This window comes from Lagenorhynchus albirostris, chromosome 4 (assembly GCF_949774975.1).
Source record: "Lagenorhynchus albirostris chromosome 4, mLagAlb1.1, whole genome shotgun sequence".
In the NCBI taxonomy this organism is placed as follows: Eukaryota; Metazoa; Chordata; class Mammalia; order Artiodactyla; family Delphinidae; genus Lagenorhynchus; species Lagenorhynchus albirostris.
Window position 1 is genome coordinate 125,597,704 of NC_083098.1, and position 8,762 is coordinate 125,606,465.

Consider the following 8,762-nt stretch of genomic DNA (forward strand, 5'->3'; position numbering starts at 1 on the left):
TCAAAACTGTCAAGGTCATCTAAAACAAGGAAAGGCTAAGAAACCATGACAGCCAAGAGGAGCCTCCAGGATTGTGACAACTAAATGAGATGTGTCCTGGATGGGATCCTGGAACAGAAAAAAAGACAGTAGCTAAAAACTAAGGAAATATGAATAAAGTATGGACTTCAGTTAATAATAATATATCAGTATCAGTTCATTAGTTGTAACAAATGTACCATATTAACGTACAATGTTAGTAAAAGGGGAAACTGACGGCAGTTATATGGGAACGTGCTTACACTATACTCTCAGTTTTTCTGTAAATTATAAACTGTTCTAAAAAATAAAGCCATTTTTTTAAAAAGGAAAATCAATTAGTTTATCAGAAAATGTCTGTCTTTTTATCTTTGTTAATATTTTTGAGTCACTGAAATACAGTAAGTGTTCTGAACCTGCCTATTAGTTTATCTTTCATTATGGAAATATTCTTTTTGTTTTTATTGTGATAGGAATATCTAACATGAGATCTACCGCCCTTAACAGATTGCTAGGTGCACAATACAGTATTGTTATCTATAGGCACAGTGCTGTACAGCAGATCTTTAAAAATCACTCATCTTGCATAACTGAAATTTTATACCAGCTGATGAGCAACTCCCCATTTCTCCCTACCTTTGACCCCTGGCAAACACCATTTCACTCTGTTTCTTTGACTTTGACTATTTTAGATCTAATGTAAGTAGAATCAGGCAATAATTGTCCTTCTGTGACTAGCTTATTTCACTCAGCATAACATCCTCAAGGTTCATACACATTGTTGTATATGACAGGATTTCCTTCTTTTTAAAGACTGAATAATAGTTCATTGTATGTATATGCCTATTTTTTAGTCCATTCATCTGTAAATAAACATTTAGGTTGGTTCCACATCTTGGCTATTATGAATAATTCTGCAATTAACGTGGAAGTGCTAATATCTCTTCAGGATTCTGATTTCAATTCTTTTAGATAGATACCAAAAAGTAGGTTTCATATGGTAGATCTATTTTTAATTTGGGGGGGGGGAACCTCCATATTGTTTTCCATAGAAGCTACACCATTTTGCATTCCCACCAGCAGTGTACAAGGGTTCCAATTTCTCTACATTCTCACCAACACTTGTCTTTTTTTTTAAATAGCCATTCTAACAGATGTGAGGTGATATCTCATGGTGGTTTGATTTGCATTTCCTGATGATTAGTGGCACTGAGCACTTTTTCACATACTTGGCCATTTGTATGTCTTCTTTGGAGAAATTACTCAAATCCCTAGCCTGCTTTTTATTACAGTTATTAGTTTTTTGCTATTGAGATGTAGAAGTTCCTTATATATTTTGGAAGTTAACCCCTTATCAGATATCTTCAGTAAAGTTACAGGACACAAAAATCAGTTGTGTTTCTATACATTAATAACAAACTACTGGAAAAGGAAATTAGGAAAACTTCCATTTACAATAACATCAAAAGAATAAAATACTTAGGAATAAAGTTAACTAAGAAAATTAAAAACTTGTATACTGAAAATTACAAAACACTTATGAAATTAAAGAATAAAAAAAACTGGAAAGATACCTCATGTTCATGGATCGGAAGAACTAATATTGTTAAAATGTCCATACTACCCAAAGTTATGGACAGATTCAATGCAATTCCTATCAAAATCCCAATGGCATTTTTTACGGAAATAGAAAAAGCAATTCTAAAATTCACATGGAACCACAAAAGACTCTGAATAGCTAAAGAAATCTTGAAAAAGAAGAACCAAGCTGTAGGTATCACATGTCCTGATTTCAGAATATATTACAAAGTTACAGTAATCAAAATAGTATGGTACTGGCATAAAGACAGTCATATATAGACCAATGGAACAGAATAGAGAGCCCAGAAATACACCCCCATTTATGTGGTCACCCTTTGACAAGGGTGCCAAGACTACAAAATGGAAAGAGGATAGTAACTTTAAAAAAGAGTGTTGGAAAAACTAGATAGCACATCCCAAAGAATGCAATTGGACTCATCTTACACCATACACAAAAATCAACTTAAAATTGATTTAAACCTGAAACTGTAAAACTCCTAGAAGAAAATATAGGAGAAAGCTTCATGACTTTGGTCTTGACAAGTATTTCATGGATATGACATCAAAACCAGGCAACAAAAGGAAAAAAAAAAGACAAAAAGGAAAAAAAACAGGCAACAAAAGGAAAAAAACACAAAAAACTAAAGAGCTTCTGTATAACAAAGGAAACAAAAGAGGGAAAGACAACCTACAAAATGGGAGAAAATTCTTGCAAATTAGCAAAATGTTTAAAACCATTAATCTATTGCTGTGCTCTGTAACAGACAGTAGCCACATGTGATGATTTAATTTTAAATTTAGCTGCATTAAAATGAAATAAAATTTAAAGTGCAATCCCTCAGTCACTCTAGCCACATTTTAAAGTGTTCAATAGCCACATATGGCTTGTGGCTCTCATATTGGATGGGACAGATATAGAACATTAGCATCATTGCAGAAAGTTCTACTGTACAGTACTATATTCAAAGAGTAGACCAGGGCTTCCCTGGTGGCGCAGAGAGTCTGCCTGCCGATGCAGGGAACATGGGTTCGTGCCCCGGCCTGGGAAGATCCCACATGCCGCAGAGTGGCTGGGCCCGTGAGCCATGGCCGCTGAGCCTGCGTCCGGAGCCTGTGCTCCGCAACGGGAGAGGCCACAACACTGAGAGGCCCGCGTACAGAAAAAAAAAAGTAGACCAATAGAGTATTAGTCATGTATTAATAACTAATATTTGTTGAATTGATTAAGGTGGGGTTCTTTCCTGGGGAAAAATGATCGTACTTTGCTGTGTTTTGATATTTTTTAAGTGTAGAAAGTTTATGTCTACTTATAAAAACTTGGCTAAATGTTCAGAAATTTTAAAAATTATTGTGATATTTTTTGGTTGTTCCTTTTGAAAACTGTTAGTTTTCTGTGTAGGATTTCACTGACAGGATCTGAAGGAGAAGGCACTAGTATATTACACCAAGAGAAGGCCGTAATTGTCTCTGTTTTTGTGCTGTTCCTTCCTCCACTCACCCTTTGAGCCACTGTGCTACAACCACATTCCGACGTAGCCCTGAAAGACAGGGGAGGAAAACTTTGCGCTACCTGGGAAATTATGAACTTGGAAAAAATAAAATTGGAAAATTTGTGATAAGGATGTCTGGGGAAAGATATGTATAGGGGCAGAATGGTTTCAGAATACAAAGATCATGTGACATGTCAATGCCACTGGAGGGCACAATCAATGCAGAGTAGGCTCTCAGTAACAGGAGCACAGTCTGATCCATCCTAAGGATGTCAGACAGTTTTCTTCCCCAGCCACTTCTGGTCCTTATTCAGTGGAGCTTCACATGACTTGATCAAGGCGTTAGGATGGAGGCCATACATGAGTTCAGCTACAGGATACCACCAGTGCTAACTGCCCAACCTGCCAGCAGTAGAGGCCAGGCCAATACTGAGCCCCTGAAATGTCAATATTTCTGGCAGGACCACCCAGCTACCTTGTAGAAGGTTAACTGATTACACTGAACCTTCCCATGGGATGCAGTGCTTCATCCTCACAGGATTACATACATTTTCTTGGCATAGATGGTGTTCTCTGCTTGCAGTACTTCTGCCAGCACCACTATTTGTGGACTTTCAAATAACCTGGGTCTAATACACTCCCATCTAGGACAGGTTGAGGGCTGCTCCTAGGAGCTTTTACTGCCTGGCACCTCTGGCTTTCCCTGCTCAGGAAACCAAGGTTACTTCTGCAAACAGAGAAAGTCTCTGGATGAGAGCGGCAGCTGTTTGCAGTAAGAAGACACCAGCATGCCCAGGAATGGTAAATGCCTAAGAGATACTGGCAAGGCACTAACAGTGTCTTCTAGACATGAAGACCAGTTTTCTAATACATTCTTTTTGTGGTGATGTGGATTATAAGAATTTGTAAGAATTTTCAGGAAGTTAAAGACATGAAAAAAATTAGAACCATTGATGGTGTTGTAAAAGAGATGTAATCAAATGATTTTAAAACTTGTAATTTCTAGAAACTATTCTACGTCTGGGATAGCCCCAATACCAGCAAGTAAAACTGAAATAAAAGAGTTGGATTTCAATTGAATAAAGGAAGTACACTAAAGATTTATTATTTTATGATCCTTACAGTTTATTTTTCATTTAATATTGGGTATCTTTGGTTTGGTTTAGTTGTTCTTTCTTGTTTGTTTTTGTTTTTTTTCCTGTTTGGAAGGAAATTAGATATCTGGATACTGCCTTCACCTGTAAAATGGGGCTTTGGGAGACAAATTATTTGATTTCTAAGATCTCTGTCAGATGTTGTATTTTATAATTTTATAAACAGAATGAAAAATAGATAGTATTAGAAACTATGAATAAATAGAAGAACAAACAATAGCCATGTCAGAATATTTGTATTTGTGACATACTCAAGTTGGTTTAAAAGTATTCATAAAATATTCAACAAAACACTATATTATAACATTATAGCCTCAAAATATTCTCCCAAGAGTTTAAATTTTTTTGAAAAAAAATTCTGAGGAAAAAGAATAACAAAAAGAGTATCTATTTAAGGGACAGGACCAATTACTATTAATAAAGAAGGAATGACAATGAAGGAAAACTGTAAATGTCTCTTCCTAGAAACCAATTCCACACATTTATCCATAATGGAAAATGAGGTGGAGGAGAATGGTGAGCACCTGATTGTCTCTTTGGTTCTTAACTCCAAAGACAATATTGCCAGCCTGCAGCATCTGCTCTTCAGCTAATACTTCAAGGAGCTGAATACATTTCATTCTTGCTGATAAATCCGCTCAAAAGAAAGGCTGCTGTCAGAATGAGAGCAAACTGCCTGCCACAGTGAAAGAGCATAGCCATTGGAAGAAGGAGATGTAAAGTCTGGTTCTGGGTCTACCATTTCATCATCTTAATCAGCCTGGGTCTCTTCTTCATGAATGCAATAGAGACAATAATACCACTCACCACGTAACATTCGTGTGACAGTCAAAAGAGACAGTGTATGTGAAAGCAGCTTGAAAGCTGCAAGATGACTTGTTCTTTCAATTGTGCATAAGCCTGTGACTCAGGACTCTCTTATTTAGTCCTAGAGACCATGTAGTCAGTAGGAGTAAAATGGAAATCTGCAGAAATGGCCCTTGTTTGGTTGATAATAACCTCCCCATCCCTAGCTTAAATTTTACAGCAAAAGAATAATACCATAAGAAAAATGATTTTTTCAGTCTTAAGAGTCAAGAACTTAATAGATAGGGTGCCATTGCAGTTTTCCCAGTGTTCTCGTGTGCTTATTAGTAGTGCCCTCTTGTTATCAAAGGTGTTCTACTTATCCTATAAATTACATAATCACTACAGAGTGCTAATAGGTCCTAATAATAAGGTGCCATCCCAGCAGCAGGTTCATTAGTCATTAGTGAGAAACTATCCAACGTTCTGGCTATGTGAGGTGGTATCAACCCTCTCTCCCTCCCAACTCCTTGCTGGAGTGATTGATGCAACTAATAAAATAACAAGTGAACCATTGGATTCAGTTCTAGAAGAGTTGGAATACTATGATTAAGGTGTCTCACTGGACTAAAAGTCCAATTTCTTCTTCTTCCATAGAAATAAGAGTTTAGCTAGTTCAGGGCTGCCAACCAGAGAATATACTTCCTTCCTTGCAGTCTTTATGCCACGTGTTGCCATTGGCTGAGTTCTGATGAATGGAATGTTTGTAGGGGTGATGGGTGGCACTTCCAGGCCTGGCTTACAATCATGCATGTACCCCCAGCTCTTCCCTTTCCCACAGGCACAGTCCACGGTAACTCAGCTTTCATCTTCCTGATGCCAATCACCCGAGGGAAGGAAGCATCTGTGCAGAGCAGAGCTGGCTCTTGCTCTAGATCACTCATCTCAGTTAAGTGAGAGAGAAATAAACTTGCTTTTTAGGCCATTCCGGTTTTGGACCTTTTTTGTTACAACACCCCTACTTCACTGTAACTAACATAGAGAGCTTTTGGACGTCTTTGGAAAGCAAGTACAGTGCTATAGCAGGAGAAGGAGTAAACCAAGATGATGGACCGTGGGAAGACACTTGCCTGTTGAGCAGATGTGGGGAAAGACAACCCGGGGGGGAGCCAGCTGGCTGGCCTGAGGGACTCCTTCACTGTCCTTATCCGTTTCTGTCCTGCTTCTCCCTCACACTAGCGGCACGGTCAGGAGATAACACTGTTGTGCCTAGGAGAACCCCACCTCAGTTTTACTTGAAAACAGAGTTCTTCCCAAAATAATTCAAAAGAAATATCTCAGACTGCCTACTGGTCATTCACACACACACACACACACACACACACACACACCCCACTACCACCGCCACCACCACCACACCACCAACTCAACTCCATCTTGCACTGCCTTTTGTCCCCTACTACCAAAGAAACTGAACACACTGATTTGCATGGCTGTTGAAGGGTCACATTAAATCCTGATTGATTTAAGTGGGTAAATAAAAACCACAAGCCACTAAAGGAGACACAAAAGGTTGGAGACGATGGAACAAACTGAGCAACCAGAACAGATGGTTCCTACAGATGTGGGAAAGTCAAATAGAAAAAGCTATGCCATAATTCAAAGGGGAAAACAAATGGAAAAAATAATGAATGAAATCTTATACCTGGACGATGGGAAAACTAGTAAAATAGTCTTGTTCAGGCTTCAGAGGCAGAAGCAGGCCTCTGCCCATGACCCTGCCTGGACTGCGCGCCTGCTTGCCCACCTAACAATCGCTGCTAGCAAGTCAAGCTGCGCTTATGATAAGAAAGGGAGGGGGTCTTGGAATTTCTTCAGCTCTGGGGACCTGGTCAGTCTCCCGGGGTCTAGAAAATCTTGTAACTCACCTGGTAAAACCAAGAGCATTCATTTGAGCTGCATCTGATATCAGTTTGAGGCCAGGAATTACAAACAGAAGCCCCCAGAACTCCAACCTGAAGTCTCACCCGTGGGGTGGACGCACCACCTGGGACCCTTCCCATATGGGGCTCCAGACTGCTGTCACTCGGGACTTCCCAGCTGCTGTCTGGATCTGGAAGTAGGTGTCGGCCCAATTCCGTGATGTATACCCTATTACGTTTCTCTAAAATTCTTATTCTTTTCCTTCTAATGATTGTATATTAAAATTAAGTAAAATTACCTTTCACTGAAGAATTGATTAAAGCTGTTTATTTGTGTGACACGAGTGGTTATTTTGCCAGTGAATCCAATGAACCTTAAAACTGAAAGCAGTCTTTCGGCAAAACATTAATTGGCGCTGTAAGCAGGATTCACAGAGGAAAATGCCTCTCTTTAAAAAGAAGGAAGTTGAAGTTGATCAGGCTTTTATTCCAGGATGGGACGAGCTCCCTTACAGCTCATTAGCGGCAGAATGGGGTATATCGACAGGACTGTGTGAGAAGCGGGAGTCTAAATTAAAGCGGGCCAAACCTTTAGAAGTCAGTGAATGCTTGCGGCTCCTGCCAATTGAGAAAGGACAAAAATGTACTGTGCTGCGTCGGACAGGCTGGATCCCCCTCTCTGCCTACTGTAAAGTACATGAAGCCAAATTAAAAGTGGTAGAAATGAAACCAAACTGGAGAAGAATTATGAGGTTTGCAAGGATGTCTGTCCATGTTACAATGTCAAAATTACCTTAGTATCCACTTTCCAGTCGGTAGCAAGAAAAGCTGCTATAAAGGTTGCATAAGCTAAATATCAAAATAAACCTATGAGAGCTCTGTCTGTCTGGGTACATGTGTATGTCTCAGTATGTGTCTTTGGATAATATTGCTAAGGTTAAGTGATAAATGAGCTCTATTTAATTGGCTTAAAGAAAAGTAAGTGCTTACAAATCAAACAATTCTAAATACAAGAGAAATTAAGCTAAATGAATTTCAGGGTCACATGAACCGGGAAATATTCAGTATTAAATCAATATCTGGTATTAATGTTTGTTAATCTAATTAACATAGACATGTCATAGGAGTCATCAATATTAAGTATAATACTTTTATTGTGCCTAGGTTTAATATAAGCTAAATAAGATCTTATATCTGCAACAAATTTGTCAGCAAGGAAAGTAACTCAATGTGAAGAAAATTGTAAGGAAAGAAAATGCAAATGAGATAAGAGCTTCGGGTGATTTATGTTTACCAATCTACAGAGTGCTGATATAAAGGACAGTTCATGGTTGCTTAAGGAATGTAGGACATGTATTTTTAGTAAAAAAGGTAGGAGGAATGGAATTGCATTTGATTAAGGAAAAAGAAAGTAGGTCTGACTTACAGGTGGTTGTTTCTGAATGCAAAAATAAAATGATGGATACAGAAAGTGATAAAAAAAAAAGTTTTGTGGAAAGTGGACCCCAAGAAAAGAGTTTTATTATGCATGGTACAAATTTTCTGGAGATGTTGAACTGCCTTTGATAACAGATTTTAAGTTTCTTTACCTCTGAAGTGATCTGTTCTATATTTGCCTTTGAAATCTTGTATTGTTACTTTGGTAAAGTAAGTATTATTTTGCAATGATCTGTGAAGATTATGGCACATGTAGATAAAGCTCATTCTGCTTCTACAAAAAATTAACCCCTCATTGTCAGACTTTTGCTATCCTGTTGTCCTTGTAACACGGCAACGGTCTACCCATAAGTCAGAAAATTTTAAATGGGTAA